A 20,293-nucleotide genomic window follows, 5' to 3' on the forward strand; every position below is an offset into this window, starting at 1 on the left:
AGCAACAATACTCTTTGCTTCTGGGCCAGTGGCGCAATGGACAACGCGTCTGACTATGAATCAGAAGATTGTAGTTTCGACTCCTACCTGGCTCGTACATGTTGCCGTGATCGTATAGTGGTTAGTACTCTGCGTTGTGGACGCAGCAACCCCCGGTCCGGGTCACGGCAGTAACCCTTTGCTTACTTATTTTTAATGATATTTACCCAAGGTTTAAGAATATTCATGGATTTTCAGGAAATACACAACACATTTTATCTACGGCTTGTTCTCTTTGTTCTAGATGGCAAAAATCTGGAAATATGTGATTTAGCCTGTTCCGAAAATGTGTTGTGGAAAAAAGTAAAAACTTCACAAGAGTTCTCAATCACATGAAAGTATTTCGTTATTAGCTGGTTTCCATTTGATTTGCCTCACATGATTTCCGGATTCCATGAAAATATTTCCCCTCTATCTGGTTCCGACTTGCTTTGCAATACATGAAAGGAACTTATGGCAATCGGATCCTTGTGTAAGTTTTGAGGTGATCCAGAAATGTGATGCATAAGCAACAACACGCGTTGCATCTGGGCCAGTGGCGCAATGGACAACGCGTCTGACTACGAATCAGAAGATTGTAGGTTCGACTCCTACCTGGCTCGTACATGTTGCCGTGATCGTATAGTGGTTAGTACTCTGCGTTGTGGCCGCAGCAACACCGGTCCGAATCCGGGTCACGGCAGTAACCCTTTGCTTACTTATTTTTAATGATATTTACCCAAGGTTTAAGAATATTCATGGATTTTCAGGAAATACACAACACATTTTATCTACGGCTTGTTCTCTTTGTTCTTGATGGCAAAAATCTGGAAATATGTGATTTAGCCTGTTCCGAAAATGTGTTGTGGAAAAAAGTAAAAACTTCACAAGAGTTCTCAATCACATGAAAATATTTCGTTATTAGCTGGTTTCCATTTGATTTGCCTCACATGATTTCCGGATTCCATGAAAATATTTCCCCTCTATCTGGTTCCGACTTGCTTTGCAATACATGAAAGGAACTTATGGCAATTGGATCCTTGTGTAAGTTTTGAGGTGATCCAGAAATGTGATGCATAAGCAACAATCCTCGTTGCATCTGGGCCAGTGGCGCAATGGACAACGCGTCTGACTACGAATCAGAAGATTGTAGGTTCGACTCCTACCTGGCTCGTACATGTTGCCGTGATCGTATAGTGGTTAGTACTCTGCGTTGTGGCTGCAGCAACCCCGGTCCGAATCCGGGTCACGGCAGTAACCCTTTGCTTACTTATTTTTAATGATATTTACCCAAGGTTTAAGCATATTCATGGATTTTCAGGAAATACACAACACATTTTATCTACGGCTTGTTCTCTTTGTTCTAGATGGCAAAAATCTGGAAATATGTGATTTAGCCTGTTCCGAAAATGTGTTGCGGAAAAAAGTAAAAACTTCACAAGAGTTCTCAATCACATGAAAATATTTCGTTATTAGCTGGTTTCCATTTTATTTGCCTCACATGATTTCCGGATTCCATGAAAATATTTCCCCTCTATCTGGTTCCGACTTGCTTTGCAATACATGAAAGGAACTTATGGCAATCGGATCCTTGTGTAAGTTTTGAGGTGATCCAGAAATGTGATGCATAAGCAACAATACTCTTTGCTTCTGGGCCAGTGGCGCAATGGACAACGCGTCTGACTATGAATCAGAAGATTGTAGTTTCGACTCCTACCTGGCTCGTACATGTTGCCGTGATCGTATAGTGGTTAGTACTCTGCGTTGTGGACGCAGCAACCCCGGTCCGAATCCGGGTCACGGCAGTAACCCTTTGCTTACTTATTTTTAATGATATTTACCCAAGGTTTAAGAATATTCATGGATTTTCAGGAAATGCACAACACATTTTATCTACAGCTTGTTCTCTTTGTTCTAGATGGCAAAAATCTGGAAATATGTGATTTAGCCTGTTCCGAAAATGTGTTGTGGAAAAAAGTAAAAACTTCACAAGAGTTCTCAATCACATGAAAATATTTCGTTATTAGCTGGTTTCCATTTGATTTGCCTCACATGATTTCCAGATTCCATGAAAATATTTCCCCTCTATCTGGTTCCGACTTGCTTTGCAATACATGAAAGGAACTTATGGCAATCGGATCCTTGTGTAAGTTTTGAGGTGATCCAGAAATGTGATGCATAAGCAACAACACGCGTTGCATCTGGGCCAGTGGCGCAATGGACAACGCGTCTGACTACGAATCAGAAGATTGTAGGTTCGACTCCTACCTGGCTCGTACATGTTGCCGTGATCGTATAGTGGTTAGTACTCTGCGTTGTGGCTGCAGCGAATCCGGGTCACGGCAGTAACCCTTTGCTTACTTATTTTTAATGATATTTACCCAAGGTTTAAGAATATTCATGGATTTTCAGGAAATACACAACACATTTTATCTACGGCTTGTTCTCTTTGTTCTAGATGGCAAAAATCTGGAAATATGTGATTTAGCCTGTTCCGAAAATGTGTTGCGGAAAAAGTAAAAACTTCACAAGAGTTCTCAATCACATGAAAATATTTCGTTATTAGCTGGTTTCCATTTTATTTGCCTCACATGATTTCCGGATTCCATGAAAATATTTCCCCTCTATCTGGTTCCGACTTGCTTTGCAATACATGAAAGGAACTTATGGCAATCGGATCCTTGTGTAAGTTTTGAGGTGATCCAGAAATGTGATGCATAAGCAACAACACGCGTTGCATCTGGGCCAGTGGCGCAATGGACAACGCGTCTGACTACGAATCAGAAGATTGTAGGTTCGACTCCTACCTGGCTCGTACATGTTGCCGTGATCGTATAGTGGTTAGTACTCTGCGTTGTGGCTGCAGCAACCCCGGTCCGAATCCGGGTCACGGCAGTAACCCTTTGCTTACTTATTTTTAATGATATTTACCCAAGGTTTAAGCATATTCATGGATTTTCAGGAAATACACAACACATTTTATCTACGGCTTGTTCTCTTTGTTCTAGATGGCAAAAATCTGGAAATATGTGATTTAGCCTGTTCCGAAAATGTGTTGCGGAAAAAAGTAAAAACTTCACAAGAGTTCTCAATCACATGAAAATATTTCGTTATTAGCTGGTTTCCATTTGATTTGCCTCACATGATTTCCAGATTCCATGAAAATATTTCCCCTCTATCTGGTTCCGACTTGCTTTGCAATACATGAAAGGAACTTATGGCAATCGGATCCTTGTGTAAGTTTTGAGGTGATCCAGAAATGTGATGCATAAGCAACAACACGCGTTGCATCTGGGCCAGTGGCGCAATGGACAACGCGTCTGACTACGAATCAGAAGATTGTAGGTTCGACTCCTACCTGGCTCGTACATGTTGCCGTGATCGTATAGTGGTTAGTACTCTGCGTTGTGGCTGCAGCGAATCCGGGTCACGGCAGTAACCCTTTGCTTACTTATTTTTAATGATATTTACCCAAGGTTTAAGAATATTCATGGATTTTCAGGAAATACACAACACATTTTATCTACGGCTTGTTCTCTTTGTTCTAGATGGCAAAAATCTGGAAATATGTGATTTAGCCTGTTCCGAAAATGTGTTGCGGAAAAAGTAAAAACTTCACAAGAGTTCTCAATCACATGAAAATATTTCGTTATTAGCTGGTTTCCATTTTATTTGCCTCACATGATTTCCGGATTCCATGAAAATATTTCCCCTCTATCTGGTTCCGACTTGCTTTGCAATACATGAAAGGAACTTATGGCAATCGGATCCTTGTGTAAGTTTTGAGGTGATCCAGAAATGTGATGCATAAGCAACAATCCTCGTTGCATCTGGGCCAGTGGCGCAATGGACAACGCGTCTGACTACGAATCAGAAGATTGTAGGTTCGACTCCTACCTGGCTCGTACATGTTGCCGTGATCGTATAGTGGTTAGTACTCTGCGTTGTGGCTGCAGCAACCCCGGTCCGAATCCGGGTCACGGCAGTAACCCTTTGCTTACTTATTTTTAATGATATTTACCCAAGGTTTAAGAATATTCATGGATTTTCAGGAAATACACAACACATTTTATGTACGGCTTGTTCTCTTTGTTCTAGATGGCAAAAATCTGGAAATATGTGATTTAGCCTGTTCCGAAAATGTGTTGTGGAAAAAAGTAAAAACTTCACAAGAGTTCTCAATCACATGAAAATATTTCGTTATTAGCTGGTTTCCATTTGATTTGCCTCACATGATTTCCGGATTCCATGAAAATATTTCCCCTCTATCTGGTTCCGACTTGCTTTGCAATACATGAAAGGAACTTATGGCAATCGGATCCTTGTGTAAGTTTTGAGGTGATCCAGAAATGTGATGCATAAGCAACAATCCTCATTGCATCTGGGCCAGTGGCGCAATGGACAACGCGTCTGACTACGAATCAGAAGATTGTAGGTTCGACTCCTACCTGGCTCGTACATGTTGCCGTGATCGTATAGTGGTAGGTACTCTGCGTTGTGGCCGCAGCAACCCCGGTCCGAATCCGGGTCACGGCAGTAACCCTTTGCTTACTTATTTTTAATGATATTTACCCAAGGTTTAAGAATATTCATGGATTTTCAGGAAATACACAACACATTTTATCTACGGCTTGTTCTCTTTGTTCTAGATGGCAAAAATCTGGAAATATGTGATTTAGCCTGTTCCGAAAATGTGTTGCGGAAAAAAGTAAAAACTTCACAAGAGTTCTCAATCACATGAAAATATTTCGTTATTAGCTGGTTTCCATTTTATTTGCCTCACATGATTTCCGGATTCCATGAAAATATTTCCCCTCTATCTGGTTCCGACTTGCTTTGCAATACATGAAAGGAACTTATGGCAATCGGATCCTTGTGTAAGTTTTGAGGTGATCCAGAAATGTGATGCATAAGCAACAATCCTCGTTGCATCTGGGCCAGTGGCGCAATGGACAACGCATCTGACTACGAATCAGAAGATTGTTGGTTCGACTCCTACCTGGCTCGTACATATTGCCGTGGTCGTACAGTGGTTAGTACTCTGCATTGTGGCCGCAGCAACCCGGGTCACGGCAGTAACCCTTTGCTTACTTATTTTTAATGATATTTACCCAAGGTTTAAGAATATTCATGGATTTTCAGGAAATACACAACACATTTTATCTACAGCTTGTTCTCTTTGTTCTAGATGGCAAAAATCTGGAAATATGTGATTTAGCCTGTTCCGAAAATGTGTTGTGGAAAAAAGTAAAAACTTCACAAGAGTTCTCAATCACATGAAAATATTTCGTTATTAGCTGGTTTCCATTTGATTTGCCTCACATGATTTCCGGATTCCATGAAAATATTTCCCCTCTATCTGGTTCCGACTTGCTTTGCAATACATGAAAGGAACTTATGGCAATCGGATCCTTGTGTAAGTTTTGAGGTGATCCAGAAATGTGATGCATAAGCAACAATCCTCGTTGCATCTGGGCCAGTGGCGCAATGGACAACGCGTCTGACTACGAATCAGAAGATTGTAGGTTCGACTGCTACCTGGCTCGTACATGTTGCCGTGATCGTATAGTGGTTAGTACTCTGCGTTGTGGCCGCAGCAACCCCGGTCCGAATCCGGGTCACGGCAGTAACGCTTTGCTTACTTATTTTTAATGATATTTACCCAAGGTTTAAGAATATTCATGGATTTTCAGGAAATACACAACACATTTTATCTACGGCTTGTTCTCTTTGTTCTAGATGGCAAAAATCTGGAAATATGTGATTTAGCCTGTTCCGAAAATGTGTTGCGGAAAAAAGTAAAAACTTCACAAGAGTTCTCAATCACATGAAAATATTTCGTTATTAGCTGGTTTCCATTTTATTTGCCTCACATGATTTCCGGATTCCATGAAAATATTTCCCCTCTATCTGGTTCCGACTTGCTTTGCAATACATGAAAGGAACTTATGGCAATCGGATCCTTGTGTAAGTTTTGAGGTGATCCAGAAATGTGATGCATAAGCAACAATACTCATTGCATCTTGGCCAGTGGCGCAATGGACAACGCGTCTGACTACGAGTCAGAAGATTGTAGGTTCGACTCCTACCTGGCTCGTACATGTTGCCGTGATCGTATAGTGGTTAGTACTCTGCGTTGTGGCCGCAGCAACCCCGGTCCGAATCCGGGTCACGGCAGTAACCCTTTGCTTACTTATTTTTAATGATATTTACCCAAGGTTTAAGAATATTCATGGATTTTCAGGAAATGCACAACACATTTTATCTACAGCTTGTTCTCTTTGTTCTAGATGGCAAAAATCTGGAAATATGTGATTTAGCCTGTTCCGAAAATGTGTTGTGGAAAAAAGTAAAAACTTCACAAGAGTTCTCAATCACATGAAAATATTTCGTTATTAGCTGGTTTCCATTTGATTTGCCTCACATGATTTCCAGATTCCATGAAAATATTTCCCCTCTATCTGGTTCCGACTTGCTTTGCAATACATGAAAGGAACTTATGGCAATCGGATCCTTGTGTAAGTTTTGAGGTGATCCAGAAATGTGATGCATAAGCAACAATACTCTTTGCTTCTGGGCCAGTGGCGCAATGGACAACGCGTCTGACTATGAATCAGAAGATTGTAGTTTCGACTCCTACCTGGCTCGTACATGTTGCCGTGATCGTATAGTGGTTAGTACTCTGCGTTGTGGACGCAGCAACCCCGGTCCGAATCCGGGTCACGGCAGTAACCCTTTGCTTACTTATTTTTAATGATATTTACCCAAGGTTTAAGAATATTCATGGATTTTCAGGAAATACACAACACATTTTATCTACGGCTTGTTCTCTTTGTTCTAGATGGCAAAAATCTGGAAATATGTGATTTAGCCTGTTCCGAAAATGTGTTGCGGAAAAAAGTAAAAACTTCACAAGAGTTCTCAATCACATGAAAATATTTCGTTATTAGCTGGTTTCCATTTTATTTGCCTCACATGATTTCCGGATTCCATGAAAATATTTCCCCTCTATCTGGTTCCGACTTGCTTTGCAATACATGAAAGGAACTTATGGCAATCGGATCCTTGTGTAAGTTTTGAGGTGATCCAGAAATGTGATGCATAAGCAACAATACTCATTGCATCTTGGCCAGTGGCGCAATGGACAACGCGTCTGACTACGAGTCAGAAGATTGTAGGTTCGACTCCTACCTGGCTCGTACATGTTGCCGTGATCGTATAGTGGTTAGTACTCTGCGTTGTGGCCGCAGCAACCCCGGTCCGAATCCGGGTCACGGCAGTAACCCTTTGCTTACTTATTTTTAATGATATTTACCCAAGGTTTAAGAATATTCATGGATTTTCAGGAAATGCACAACACATTTTATCTACAGCTTGTTCTCTTTGTTCTAGATGGCAAAAATCTGGAAATATGTGATTTAGCCTGTTCCGAAAATGTGTTGTGGAAAAAAGTAAAAACTTCACAAGAGTTCTCAATCACATGAAAATATTTCGTTATTAGCTGGTTTCCATTTGATTTGCCTCACATGATTTCCAGATTCCATGAAAATATTTCCCCTCTATCTGGTTCCGACTTGCTTTGCAATACATGAAAGGAACTTATGGCAATCGGATCCTTGTGTAAGTTTTGAGGTGATCCAGAAATGTGATGCATAAGCAACAATACTCTTTGCTTCTGGGCCAGTGGCGCAATGGACAACGCGTCTGACTATGAATCAGAAGATTGTAGTTTCGACTCCTACCTGGCTCGTACATGTTGCTGTGATCGTATAGTGGTTAGTACTCTGCGTTGTGGACGCAGCAACCCCGGTCCGAATCCGGGTCACGGCAGTAACCCTTTGCTTACTTATTTTTAATGATATTTACCCAAGGTTTAAGAATATTCATGGATTTTCAGGAAATGCACAACACATTTTATCTACAGCTTGTTCTCTTTGTTCTAGATGGCAAAAATCTGGAAATATGTGATTTAGCCTGTTCCGAAAATGTGTTGTGGAAAAAAGTAAAAACTTCACAAGAGTTCTCAATCACATGAAAATATTTCGTTATTAGCTGGTTTCCATTTGATTTGCCTCACATGATTTCCAGATTCCATGAAAATATTTCCCCTCTATCTGGTTCCGACTTGCTTTGCAATACATGAAAGGAACTTATGGCAATCGGATCCTTGTGTAAGTTTTGAGGTGATCCAGAAATGTGATGCATAAGCAACAACACGCGTTGCATCTGGGCCAGTGGCGCAATGGACAACGCGTCTGACTACGAATCAGAAGATTGTAGGTTCGACTCCTACCTGGCTCGTACATGTTGCCGTGATCGTATAGTGGTTAGTACTCTGCGTTGTGGCTGCAGCAACCCCGGTCCGAATCCGGGTCACGGCAGTAACCCTTTGCTTACTTATTTTTAATGATATTTACCCAAGGTTTAAGAATATTCATGGATTTTCAGGAAATACACAACACATTTTATCTACGGCTTGTTCTCTTTGTTCTAGATGGCAAAAATCTGGAAATATGTGATTTAGCCTGTTCCGAAAATGTGTTGTGGAAAAAAGTAAAAACTTCACAAGAGTTCTCAATCACATGAAAATATTTCGTTATTAGCTGGTTTCCATTTGATTTGCCTCACATGATTTCCAGATTCCATGAAAATATTTCCCCTCTATCTGGTTCCGACTTGCTTTGCAATACATGAAAGGAACTTATGGCAATCGGATCCTTGTGTAAGTTTTGAGGTGATCCAGAAATGTGATGCATAAGCAACAACACGCGTTGCATCTGGGCCAGTGGCGCAATGGACAACGCGTCTGACTACGAATCAGAAGATTGTAGGTTCGACTCCTACCTGGCTCGTACATGTTGCCGTGATCGTATAGTGGTTAGTACTCTGCGTTGTGGCTGCAGCAACCCCGGTCCGAATCCGGGTCACGGCAGTAACCCTTTGCTTACTTATTTTTAATGATATTTACCCAAGGTTTAAGAATATTCATGGATTTTCAGGAAATACACAACACATTTTATCTACGGCTTGTTCTCTTTGTTCTAGATGGCAAAAATCTGGAAATATGTGATTTAGCCTGTTCCGAAAATGTGTTGCGAAAAAAAGTAAAAACTTCACAAGAGTTCTCAATCACATGAAAATATTTCGTTATTAGCTGGTTTCCATTTTATTTGCCTCACATGATTTCCGGATTCCATGAAAATATTTCCCCTCTATCTGGTTCCGACTTGCTTTGCAATACATGAAAGGAACTTATGGCAATTGGATCCTTGTGTAAGTTTTGAGGTGATCCAGAAATGTGATGCATAAGCAACAATCCTCGTTGCATCTGGGCCAGTGGCGCAATGGACAACGCGTCTGACTACGAATCAGAAGATTGTAGGTTCGACAACGCGTCTGACTACGAGTCAGAAGATTGTAGGTTCGACTCCTACCTGGCTCGTACATGTTGCCGTGATCGTATAGTGGTTAGTACTCTGCGTTGTGGCTGCAGCAACCCCGGTCCGAATCCGGGTCACGGCAGTAACCCTTTGCTTACTTATTTTTAATGATATTTACCCAAGGTTTAAGAATATTCATGGATTTTCAGGAAATACACAACACATTTTATCTACGGCTTGTTCTCTTTGTTCTAGATGGCAAAAATCTGGAAATATGTGATTTAGCCTGTTCCGAAAATGTGTTGTGGAAAAAAGTAAAAACTTCACAAGAGTTCTCAATCACATGAAAATATTTCGTTATTAGCTGGTTTCCATTTGATTTGCCTCACATGATTTCCAGATTCCATGAAAATATTTCCCCTCTATCTGGTTCCGACTTGCTTTGCAATACATGAAAGGAACTTATGGCAATCGGATCCTTGTGTAAGTTTTGAGGTGATCCAGAAATGTGATGCATAAGCAACAACACGCGTTGCATCTGGGCCAGTGGCGCGATGGACAACGCGTCTGACTGCGAATCAGAAGATTGTAGGTTCGACTCCTACCTGGCTCGTACATGTTGCCGTGATCGTATAGTGGTTAGTACTCTGCGTTGTGGCTGCAGCAACCCCGGTCCGAATCCGGGTCACGGCAGTAACCCTTTGCTTACTTATTTTTAATGATATTTACCCAAGGTTTAAGAATATTCATGGATTTTCAGGAAATACACAACACATTTTATCTACGGCTTGTTCTCTTTGTTCTAGATGGCAAAAATCTGGAAATATGTGATTTAGCCTGTTCCGAAAATGTGTTGTGGAAAAAAGTAAAAACTTCACAAGAGTTCTCAATCACATGAAAATATTTCGTTATTAGCTGGTTTCCATTTGATTTGCCTCACATGATTTCCGGATTCCATGAAAATATTTCCCCTCTATCTGGTTCCGACTTGCTTTGCAATACATGAAAGGAACTTATGGCAATCGGATCCTTGTGTAAGTTTTGAGGTGATCCAGAAATGTGATGCATAAGCAACAATCCTCATTGCATCTGGGCCAGTGGCGCAATGGACAACGCGTCTGACTACGAATCAGAAGATTGTAGGTTCGACTCCTACCTGGCTCGTACATGTTGCCGTGATCGTATAGTGGTAGGTACTCCGCGTTGTGGCCGCAGCAATCCGGGTCACGGCAGTAACCCTTTGCTTACTTATTTTTAATGATATTTACCCAAGGTTTAAGAATATTCATGGATTTTCAGGAAATACACAACACATTTTATCTACGGCTTGTTCTCTTTGTTCTAGATGGCAAAAATCTGGAAATATGTGATTTAGCCTGTTCCGAAAATGTGTTGCGGAAAAAAGTAAAAACTTCACAAGAGTTCTCAATCACATGAAAATATTTAGTTATTAGCTGGTTTCCATTTGATTTGCCTCACATGATTTCCAGATTCCATGAAAATATTTCCCCTCTATCTGGTTCCGACTTGCTTTGCAATACATGAAAGGAACTTATGGCAATCGGATCCTTGTGTAAGTTTTGAGGTGATCCAGAAATGTGATGCATAAGCAACAATCCACGTTGCATCTGGGCCAGTGGCGCAATGGACAACGCGTCTGACTACGAATCAGAAGATTGTAGGTTCGACTCCTACCTGGCTCGTACATGTTGCCGTGATCGTATAGTGGTTAGTACTCTGCGTTGTGGCCGCAGCAACCCCGGTCCGAATCCGGGTCACGGCAGTAACCCTTTGCTTACTTATTTTTAATGATATTTACCCAAGGTTTAAGAATATTCATGGATTTTCAGGAAATACACAACACATTTTATCTACGGCTTGTTCTCTTTGTTCTAGATGGCAAAAATCTGGAAATATGTGATTTAGCCTGTTCCGAAAATGTGTTGCGGAAAAAAGTAAAAACTTCACAAGAGTTCTCAATCACATGAAAATATTTCGTTATTAGCTGGTTTCCATTTGATTTGCCTCACATGATTTCCAGATTCCATGAAAATATTTCCCCTCTATCTGGTTCCGACTTGCTTTGCAATACATGAAAGGAACTTATGGCAATCGGATCCTTGTGTAAGTTTTGAGGTGATCCAGAAATGTGATGCATAAGCAACAATCCTCATTGCATCTGGGCCAGTAGCGCAATGGACAACACGTCTGACTACAAATCAGAAGATTGTAGGTTCGACTCCTACCTGGCTCGTACATGTTGCCGTGATCGTATAGTGGTTAGTACTCTGCGTTGTGGCTGCAGCAATCCCGGTCCGAATCCGGGTCACGGCAGTAACCCTTTGCTTACTTATTTTTAATGATATTTACCCAAGGTTTAAGAATATTCATGGATTTTCAGGAAATACACAACACATTTTATCTACGGCTTGTTCTCTTTGTTCTAGATGGCAAAAATCTGGAAATATGTGATTTAGCCTGTTCCGAAAATGTGTTGTGGAAAAAAGTAAAAACTTCACAAGAGTTCTCAATCACATGAAAATATTTAGTTATTAGCTGGTTTCCATTTGATTTGCCTCACATGATTTCCAGATTCCATGAAAATATTTCCCCTCTATCTGGTTCCGACTTGCTTTGCAATACATGAAAGGAACTTATGGCAATCGGATCCTTGTGTAAGTTTTGAGGTGATCCAGAAATGTGATGCATAAGCAACAATCCGCGTTGCATCTGGGCCAGTGGCGCAATGGACAACGCGTCTGACTACGAATCAGAAGATTGTAGGTTCGACTCCTACCTGGCTCGTACATGTTGCCGTGATCGTATAGTGGTTAGTACTCTGCGTTGTGGCCGCAGCAACCCCGGTCCGAATCCGGGTCACGGCAGTAACCCTTTGCTTACTTATTTTTAATGATATTTACCCAAGGTTTAAGAATATTCATGGATTTTCAGGAAATACACAACACATTTTATCTACGGCTTGTTCTCTTTGTTCTAGATGGCAAAAATCTGGAAATATGTGATTTAGCCTGTTCCGAAAATGTGTTGCGGAAAAAAGTAAAAACTTCACAAGAGTTCTCAATCACATGAAAATATTTCGTTATTAGCTGGTTTCCATTTGATTTGCCTCACATGATTTCCAGATTCCATGAAAATATTTCCCCTCTATCTGGTTCCGACTTGCTTTGCAATACATGAAAGGAACTTATGGCAATCGGATCCTTGTGTAAGTTTTGAGGTGATCCAGAAATGTGATGCATAAGCAACAATCCTCATTGCATCTGGGCCAGTAGCGCAATGGACAACACGTCTGACTACGAATCAGAAGATTGTAGGTTCGACTCCTAACTGCCTCGTACATGTTGCCGTGATCGTATAGTGGTTAGTACTCTGCGTTGTGGCTGCAGCAACCCCGGTCCGAATCCGGGTCACGGCAGTAAGCCTTTGCTTACTTATATTTAATGATATTTACCCAAGGTTTAAGAATATTCATGGATTTTCAGGAAATACACAACACATTTTATCTACGGCTTGTTCCCTTTGTTCTAGATGGCAAAAATCTGGAAATATGTGATTTAGCCTGTTCCGAAAATGTGTTGTGGAAAAAAGTAAAAACTTCACAAGAGTTCTCAATCACATGAAAATATTTAGTTATTAGCTGGTTTCCATTTGATTTGCCTCACATGATTTCCAGATTCCATGAAAATATTTCCCCTCTATCTGGTTCCGACTTGCTTTGCAATACATGAAAGGAACTTATGGCAATCGGATCCTTGTGTAAGTTTTGAGGTGATCCAGAAATGTGATGCATAAGCAACAATCCTCGTTGCATCTGGGCCAGTGGCGCAATGGACAACGCGTCTGACTACGAATCAGAAGTTTGTAGGTTCGACTCCTACCTGGCTCGTACATGTTGCCGTGATCGTATAGTGGTTAGTACTCTGCGTTGTGGCCGCAGCAACCCCGGTCCGAATCCGGGTCACGGCAGTAACCCTTTGCTTACTTATTTTTAATGATATTTACCCAAGGTTTAAGAATATTCATGGATTTTCAGGAAATACACAACACATTTTATCTACGGCTTGTTCCCTTTGTTCTAGATGGCAAAAATCTGGAAATATGTGATTTAGCCTGTTCCGAAAATGTGTTGTGGAAAAAAGTAAAAACTTCACAAGAGTTCTCAATCACATGAAAATATTTAGTTATTAGCTGGTTTCCATTTGATTTGCCTCACATGATTTCCAGATTCCATGAAAATATTTCCCCTCTATCTGGTTCCGACTTGCTTTGCAATACATGAAAGGAACTTATGGCAATCGGATCCTTGTGTAAGTTTTGAGGTGATCCAGAAATGTGATGCATAAGCAACAATCCTCGTTGCATCTGGGCCAGTGGCGCAATGGACAACGCGTCTGACTACGAATCAGAAGTTTGTAGGTTCGACTCCTACCTGGCTCGTACATGTTGCCGTGATCGTATAGTGGTTAGTACTCTGCGTTGTGGCCGCAGCAACCCCGGTCCGAATCCGGGTCACGGCAGTAACCCTTTGCTTACTTATTTTTAATGATATTTACCCAAGGTTTAAGAATATTCATGGATTTTCAGGAAATACACAACACATTTTATCTACGGCTTGTTCTCTTTGTTCTAGATGGCAAAAATCTGGAAATATGTGATTTAGCCTGTTCCGAAAATGTGTTGTGGAAAAAAGTAAAAACTTCACAAGAGTTCTCAATCACATGAAAATATTTAGTTATTAGCTGGTTTCCATTTGATTTGCCTCACATGATTTCCAGATTCCATGAAAATATTTCCCCTCTATCTGGTTCCGACTTGCTTTGCAATACATGAAAGGAACTTATGGCAATCGGATCCTTGTGTAAGTTTTGAGGTGATCCAGAAATGTGATGCATAAGCAACAATCCACGTTGCATCTGGGCCAGTGGCGCAATGGACAACGCGTCTGACTACGAATCAGAAGATTGTAGGTTCGACTCCTACCTGGCTCGTACATGTTGCCGTGATCGTATAGTGGTTAGTACTCTGCGTTGTGGCCGCAGCAACCCCGGTCCGAATCCGGGTCACGGCAGTAACCCTTTGCTTACTTATTTTTAATGATATTTACCCAAGGTTTAAGAATATTCATGGATTTTCAGGAAATACACAACACATTTTATCTACGGCTTGTTCCCTTTGTTCTAGATGGCAAAAATCTGGAAATATGTGATTTAGCCTGTTCCGAAAATGTGTTGTGGAAAAAAGTAAAAACTTCACAAGAGTTCTCAATCACATGAAAATATTTAGTTATTAGCTGGTTTCCATTTGATTTGCCTCACATGATTTCCAGATTCCATGAAAATATTTCCCCTCTATCTGGTTCCGACTTGCTTTGCAATACATGAAAGGAACTTATGGCAATCGGATCCTTGTGTAAGTTTTGAGGTGATCCAGAAATGTGATGCATAAGCAACAATCCTCGTTGCATCTGGGCCAGTGGCGCAATGGACAACGCGTCTGACTACGAATCAGAAGTTTGTAGGTTCGACTCCTACCTGGCTCGTACATGTTGCCGTGATCGTATAGTGGTTAGTACTCTGCGTTGTGGCCGCAGCAACCCCGGTCCGAATCCGGGTCACGGCAGTAACCCTTTGCTTACTTATTTTTAATGATATTTACCCAAGGTTTAAGAATATTCATGGATTTTCAGGAAATACACAACACATTTTATCTACGGCTTGTTCTCTTTGTTCTAGATGGCAAAAATCTGGAAATATGTGATTTAGCCTGTTCCGAAAATGTGTTGTGGAAAAAAGTAAAAACTTCACAAGAGTTCTCAATCACATGAAAATATTTAGTTATTAGCTGGTTTCCATTTGATTTGCCTCACATGATTTCCAGATTCCATGAAAATATTTCCCCTCTATCTGGTTCCGACTTGCTTTGCAATACATGAAAGGAACTTATGGCAATCGGATCCTTGTGTAAGTTTTGAGGTGATCCAGAAATGTGATGCATAAGCAACAATCCACGTTGCATCTGGGCCAGTGGCGCAATGGACAACGCGTCTGACTACGAATCAGAAGATTGTAGGTTCGACTCCTACCTGGCTCGTACATGTTGCCGTGATCGTATAGTGGTTAGTACTCTGCGTTGTGGCCGCAGCAACCCCGGTCTGAATCCGGGTCACGGCAGTAACCCTTTGCTTACTTATTTTTAATGATATTTACCCAAGGTTTAAGAATATTCATGGATTTTCAGGAAATACACAACACATTTTATCTACGGCTTGTTCTCTTTGTTCTAGATGGCAAAAATCTGGAAATATGTGATTTAGCCTGTTCCGAAAATGTGTTGTGGAAAAAAGTAAAAACTTCACAAGAGTTCTAAATCATATGAAAATATTTCGTTATTAGCTGGTTTTCATTTGATTTGCCTCACATGATTTCCGGATTCCATGGAAATATTTCCCCTCTATCTGGTTCCGACTTGCTTTGCAATACATAAAAGGAACTTATGGCAATCGGATCCTTGTGTAAGTTTTGAGGTGATCCAGAAATGTGATGCATAAGCAACAATCCACGTTGCATCTGGGCCAGTGGCGCAATGGACAACGCGTCTGACTACGAATCAGAAGATTGTAGGTTCGACTCCTACCTGGCTCGTACATGTTGCCGTGATCGTATAGTGGTTAGTACTCTGCGTTGTGGCCGCAGCAACCCCGGTCTGAATCCGGGTCACGGCAGTAACCCTTTGCTTACTTATTTTTAATGATATTTACCCAAGGTTTAAGAATATTCATGGATTTTCAGGAAATACACAACACATTTTATCTACGGCTTGTTCTCTTTGTTCTAGATGGCAAAAATCTGGAAATATGTGATTTAGCCTGTTCCGAAAATGTGTTGTGGAAAAAAGTAAAAACTTCACAAGAGTTCTAAATCATATGAAAATATTTCGTTATTAGCTGGTTTTCATTTGATTTGCCTCACATGATTTCCGGATTCCATGAAAATATTTCCCCTCTATCTGGTTCCGACTTGCTTTGCAATACATAAAAGGAACTTATGGCAATCGGATCCTTGTGTAAGTTTTGAGGTGATCCAGAAATGTGATGCATAAGCAACAATCTTCGTTGCATCTGGGCCAGTAGCGCAATGGACAACATGTCTGACTACGAATCAGAAGATTGTAGGTTCGACTCCTAACTGCCTCGTACATGTTGCCGTGATCGTATAGTGGTTAGTGGCCGCAGCAACCCCGGTCCGAATCCGGGTCACGGCAGTAACCCTTTGCTTACTTATTTTTAATGATATTTACCCAAGGTTTAAGAATATTCATGGATTTTCAGGAAATACACAACACATTTTATCTACGGCTTGTTCTCTTTGTTCTAGATGGCAAAAATCTGGAAGTATGTGATTTAGCCTGTTCTGAAAATGTGTTGTGGAAAAAAGTAAAAACTTCACAAGAGTTCTCAATCACATGAAAATATTTCGTTATTAGCTGGTTTCCATTTGATTTGCCTCACATGATTTCCAGATTCCATGAAAATATTTCCCCTCTATCTGGTTCCGACTTGCTTTGCAATACATAAAAGGAACTTATGGCAATCGGATCCTTGTGTAAGTTTTGAGGTGATCCAGAAATGTGATGCATAAGCAACAATCTTCGTTGCATCTGGGCCAGTAGCGCAATGGACAACATGTCTGACTACAAATCAGAAGATTGTAGGTTCGACTCCTAACTGCCTCGTACATGTTGCCGTGATCGTATAGTGGTTAGTACTCTGCGTTGTGGCCGCAGCAACCCCGGTCCGAATCCGGGTCACGGCAGTAACCCTTTGCTTACTTATTTTTAATGATATTTACCCAAGGTTTAAGAATATTCATGGATTTTCAGGAAATACACAACACATTTTATCTACGGCTTGTTCTCTTTGTTCTAGATGGCAAAAATCTGGAAATATGTGATTTAGCCTGTTCTGAAAATGTGTTGTGGAAAAAAGTAAAAACTTCACAAGAGTTCTCAATCACATGAAAATATTTCGTTATTAGCTGGTTTCCATTTGATTTGCCTCACATGATTTCCAGATTCCATGAAAATATTTCCCCTCTATCTGGTTCCGACTTGCTTTGCAATACATAAAAGGAACTTATGGCAATCGGATCCTTGTGTAAGTTTTGAGGTGATCCAGAAATGTGATGCATAAGCAACAATCTTCGTTGCATCTGGGCCAGTAGCGCAATGGACAACATGTCTGACTACAAATCAGAAGATTGTAGGTTCGACTCCTAACTGCCTCGTACATGTTGCCGTGATCGTATAGTGGTTAGTACTCTGCGTTGTGGCCGCAGCAACCCCGGTCCGAATCCGGGTCACGGCAGTAACCCTTTGCTTACTTATTTTTAATGATATTTACCCAAGGTTTAAGAATATTCATGGATTTTCAGGAAATACACAACACATTTTATCTACGGCTTGTTCTCTTTGTTCTAGATGGCAAAAATCTGGAAGTATGTGATTTAGCCTGTTCTGAAAATGTGTTGTGGAAAAAAGTAAAAACTTCACAAGAGTTCTCAATCACATGAAAATATTTCGTTATTAGCTGGTTTCCATTTGATTTGCCTCACATGATTTCCAGATTCCATGAAAATATTTCCCCTCTATCTGGTTCCGACTTGCTTTGCAATACATGAAAGGAACTTATGGCAATCGGATCCTTGTGTAAGTTTTGAGGTGATCCAGAAATGTGATGCATAAGCAACAACACGCGTTGCATCTGGGCCAGTGGCGCAATGGACAACGCGTCTGACTACGAATCAGAAGATTGTAGGTTCGACTCCTACCTGGCTCGTACATGTTGCCGTGATCGTATAGTGGTTAGTACTCTGCGTTGTGGCCGCAGCAACCCCGGTCCGAATCCGGGTCACGGCAGTAACCCTTTGCTTACTTATTTTTAATGATATTTACCCAAGGTTTAAGAATATTCATGGATTTTCAGGAAATACACAACACATTTTATCTACGGCTTGTTCTCTTTGTTCTAGATGGCAAAAATCTGGAAATATGTGATTTAGCCTGTTCCGAAAATGTGTTGTGGAAAAAAGTAAAAACTTCACAAGAGTTCTCAATCACATGAAAATATTTCGTTATTAGCTGGTTTCCATTTGATTTGCCTCACATGATTTCCGGATTCCATGAAAATATTTCCCCTCTATCTGGTTCCGACTTGCTTTGCAATACATGAAAGGAACTTATGGCAATTGGATCCTTGTGTAAGTTTTGAGGTGATCCAGAAATGTGATGCATAAGCAACAATCCTCGTTGCATCTGGGCCAGTGGCGCAATGGACAACGCGTCTGACTACGAATCAGAAGATTGTAGGTTCGACTCCTAACTGGCTCGTACATGTTGCCGTGATCGTATAGTGGTTAGTACTCTGCGTTGTGGCCGCAGCAACCCCGGTCTGAATCCGGGTCACGGCAGTAACCCTTTGCTTACTTATTTTTAATGATATTTACCCAAGGTTTAAGAATATTCATGGATTTTCAGGAAATACACAACACATTTTATCTACGGCTTGTTCTCTTTGTTCTAGATGGCAAAAATCTGGAAATATGTGATTTAGCCTGTTCCGAAAATGTGTTGCGGAAAAAAGTAAAAACTTCACAAGAGTTCTCAATCACATGAAAATATTTCGTTATTAGCTGGTTTCCATTTGATTTGCCTCACATGATTTCCGGATTCCATGAAAATATTTCCCCTCTATCTGGTTCCGACTTGCTTTGCAATACATGAAAGGAACTTATGGCAATCGGATCCTTGTGTAAGTTTTGAGGTGATCCAGAAATGTGATGCATAAGCAACAATCCTCGTTGCATCTGGGCCAGTGGCGCAATGGACAACGCGTCTGACTACGAATCAGAAGATTGTAGGTTCGACTCCTAACTGGCTCGTACATGTTGCCGTGATCGTATAGTGGTTAGTACTCTGCTTTGTGGCCGCAGCAACCCCGGTCTGAATCCGGGTCACGGCAGTAACCCTTTGCTTACTTATTTTTAATGATATTTACCCAAGGTTTAAGAATATTCATGGATTTTCAGGAAATACACAACACATTTTATCTACGGCTTGTTCTCTTTGTTCTAGATGGCAAAAATCTGGAAATATGTGATTTAGCCTGTTCCGAAAATGTGTTGCGGAAAAAAGTAAAAACTTCACAAGAGTTCTCAATCACATGAAAATATTTCGTTATTAGCTGGTTTCCATTTGATTTGCCTCACATGATTTCCGGATTCCATGAAAATATTTCCCCTCTATCTGGTTCCGACTTGCTTTGCAATACATGAAAGGAACTTATGGCAATCGGATCCTTGTGTAAGTTTTGAGGTGATCCAGAAATGTGATGCATAAGCAACAATCCTCGTTGCATCTGGGCCAGTGGCGCAATGGACAACGCGTCTGACTACGAATCAGAAGATTGTAGGTTCGACTCCTACCTGGCTTGTACATGTTGCCGTGATCGTATAGTGGTTAGTACTCTGCGTTGTGGCTGCAGCAACCCCGGTCCGAATCTGGGTCACGGCAGTAACCCTTTGCTTACTTATTTTTAATGATATTTACCCAAGGTTTAAGAATATTCATGGATTTTCAGGAAATACACAACACATTTTATCTACGGCTTGTTCTCTTTGTTCTAGATGGCAAAAATCTGGAAATATGTGATTTAGCCTGTTCCGAAAATGTGTTGCGGAAAAAAGTAAAAACTTCACAAGAGTTCTCAATCACATGAAAATATTTCGTTATTAGCTGGTTTCCATTTTATTTGCCTCACATGATTTCCGGATTCCATGAAAATATTTCCCCTCTATCTGGTTCCGACTTGCTTTGCAATA

General features: G+C 40.9%; 22 non-coding genes across 22 annotated transcripts; all 22 read left to right on the forward strand.

The window, feature by feature from the left end:
* The first annotated feature begins 22 nt into the window (after positions 1 to 22).
* On the forward strand, positions 23 to 95 carry TRNAH-AUG (transfer RNA histidin (anticodon AUG)). Its single transcript has one exon. It is a non-coding gene; the product is annotated as a tRNA-His (tRNA).
* A 473-nt stretch (positions 96 to 568) lies between these two features.
* Positions 569 to 641, forward strand: TRNAR-ACG (transfer RNA arginine (anticodon ACG)). Its single transcript has one exon. It is a non-coding gene; the product is annotated as a tRNA-Arg (tRNA).
* Positions 642 to 1,119: 478 nt separating this feature from the next.
* Positions 1,120 to 1,192, forward strand: TRNAR-ACG (transfer RNA arginine (anticodon ACG)). The gene has a single exon. It is a non-coding gene; the product is annotated as a tRNA-Arg (tRNA).
* Positions 1,193 to 1,670: 478 nt separating this feature from the next.
* On the forward strand, positions 1,671 to 1,743 carry TRNAH-AUG (transfer RNA histidin (anticodon AUG)). The gene has a single exon. It is a non-coding gene; the product is annotated as a tRNA-His (tRNA).
* Positions 1,744 to 2,221: 478 nt separating this feature from the next.
* On the forward strand, positions 2,222 to 2,294 carry TRNAR-ACG (transfer RNA arginine (anticodon ACG)). The gene has a single exon. It is a non-coding gene; the product is annotated as a tRNA-Arg (tRNA).
* Positions 2,295 to 2,760: 466 nt separating this feature from the next.
* TRNAR-ACG (transfer RNA arginine (anticodon ACG)) lies at positions 2,761 to 2,833 on the forward strand. The gene has a single exon. It is a non-coding gene; the product is annotated as a tRNA-Arg (tRNA).
* A 478-nt stretch (positions 2,834 to 3,311) lies between these two features.
* On the forward strand, positions 3,312 to 3,384 carry TRNAR-ACG (transfer RNA arginine (anticodon ACG)). Its single transcript has one exon. It is a non-coding gene; the product is annotated as a tRNA-Arg (tRNA).
* Positions 3,385 to 3,850: 466 nt separating this feature from the next.
* TRNAR-ACG (transfer RNA arginine (anticodon ACG)) lies at positions 3,851 to 3,923 on the forward strand. Its single transcript has one exon. It is a non-coding gene; the product is annotated as a tRNA-Arg (tRNA).
* Positions 3,924 to 4,401: 478 nt separating this feature from the next.
* On the forward strand, positions 4,402 to 4,474 carry TRNAR-ACG (transfer RNA arginine (anticodon ACG)). Its single transcript has one exon. It is a non-coding gene; the product is annotated as a tRNA-Arg (tRNA).
* A 2,119-nt stretch (positions 4,475 to 6,593) lies between these two features.
* Positions 6,594 to 6,666, forward strand: TRNAH-AUG (transfer RNA histidin (anticodon AUG)). Its single transcript has one exon. It is a non-coding gene; the product is annotated as a tRNA-His (tRNA).
* A 1,029-nt stretch (positions 6,667 to 7,695) lies between these two features.
* On the forward strand, positions 7,696 to 7,768 carry TRNAH-AUG (transfer RNA histidin (anticodon AUG)). Its single transcript has one exon. It is a non-coding gene; the product is annotated as a tRNA-His (tRNA).
* Positions 7,769 to 8,246: 478 nt separating this feature from the next.
* Positions 8,247 to 8,319, forward strand: TRNAR-ACG (transfer RNA arginine (anticodon ACG)). The gene has a single exon. It is a non-coding gene; the product is annotated as a tRNA-Arg (tRNA).
* A 478-nt stretch (positions 8,320 to 8,797) lies between these two features.
* Positions 8,798 to 8,870, forward strand: TRNAR-ACG (transfer RNA arginine (anticodon ACG)). The gene has a single exon. It is a non-coding gene; the product is annotated as a tRNA-Arg (tRNA).
* Positions 8,871 to 9,938: 1,068 nt separating this feature from the next.
* Positions 9,939 to 10,011, forward strand: TRNAR-GCG (transfer RNA arginine (anticodon GCG)). Its single transcript has one exon. It is a non-coding gene; the product is annotated as a tRNA-Arg (tRNA).
* A 478-nt stretch (positions 10,012 to 10,489) lies between these two features.
* On the forward strand, positions 10,490 to 10,562 carry TRNAR-ACG (transfer RNA arginine (anticodon ACG)). Its single transcript has one exon. It is a non-coding gene; the product is annotated as a tRNA-Arg (tRNA).
* Positions 10,563 to 11,028: 466 nt separating this feature from the next.
* TRNAR-ACG (transfer RNA arginine (anticodon ACG)) lies at positions 11,029 to 11,101 on the forward strand. Its single transcript has one exon. It is a non-coding gene; the product is annotated as a tRNA-Arg (tRNA).
* A 478-nt stretch (positions 11,102 to 11,579) lies between these two features.
* On the forward strand, positions 11,580 to 11,652 carry TRNAC-ACA (transfer RNA cysteine (anticodon ACA)). Its single transcript has one exon. It is a non-coding gene; the product is annotated as a tRNA-Cys (tRNA).
* Positions 11,653 to 12,130: 478 nt separating this feature from the next.
* Positions 12,131 to 12,203, forward strand: TRNAR-ACG (transfer RNA arginine (anticodon ACG)). The gene has a single exon. It is a non-coding gene; the product is annotated as a tRNA-Arg (tRNA).
* Positions 12,204 to 14,334: 2,131 nt separating this feature from the next.
* On the forward strand, positions 14,335 to 14,407 carry TRNAR-ACG (transfer RNA arginine (anticodon ACG)). The gene has a single exon. It is a non-coding gene; the product is annotated as a tRNA-Arg (tRNA).
* Positions 14,408 to 15,436: 1,029 nt separating this feature from the next.
* TRNAR-ACG (transfer RNA arginine (anticodon ACG)) lies at positions 15,437 to 15,509 on the forward strand. Its single transcript has one exon. It is a non-coding gene; the product is annotated as a tRNA-Arg (tRNA).
* A 478-nt stretch (positions 15,510 to 15,987) lies between these two features.
* Positions 15,988 to 16,060, forward strand: TRNAR-ACG (transfer RNA arginine (anticodon ACG)). Its single transcript has one exon. It is a non-coding gene; the product is annotated as a tRNA-Arg (tRNA).
* A 2,119-nt stretch (positions 16,061 to 18,179) lies between these two features.
* Positions 18,180 to 18,252, forward strand: TRNAR-ACG (transfer RNA arginine (anticodon ACG)). Its single transcript has one exon. It is a non-coding gene; the product is annotated as a tRNA-Arg (tRNA).
* Positions 18,253 to 20,293: the final 2,041 nt, after the last annotated feature.

This window comes from Rhinoderma darwinii, chromosome 3 (assembly GCF_050947455.1).
Source record: "Rhinoderma darwinii isolate aRhiDar2 chromosome 3, aRhiDar2.hap1, whole genome shotgun sequence".
In the NCBI taxonomy this organism is placed as follows: Eukaryota; Metazoa; Chordata; class Amphibia; order Anura; family Rhinodermatidae; genus Rhinoderma; species Rhinoderma darwinii.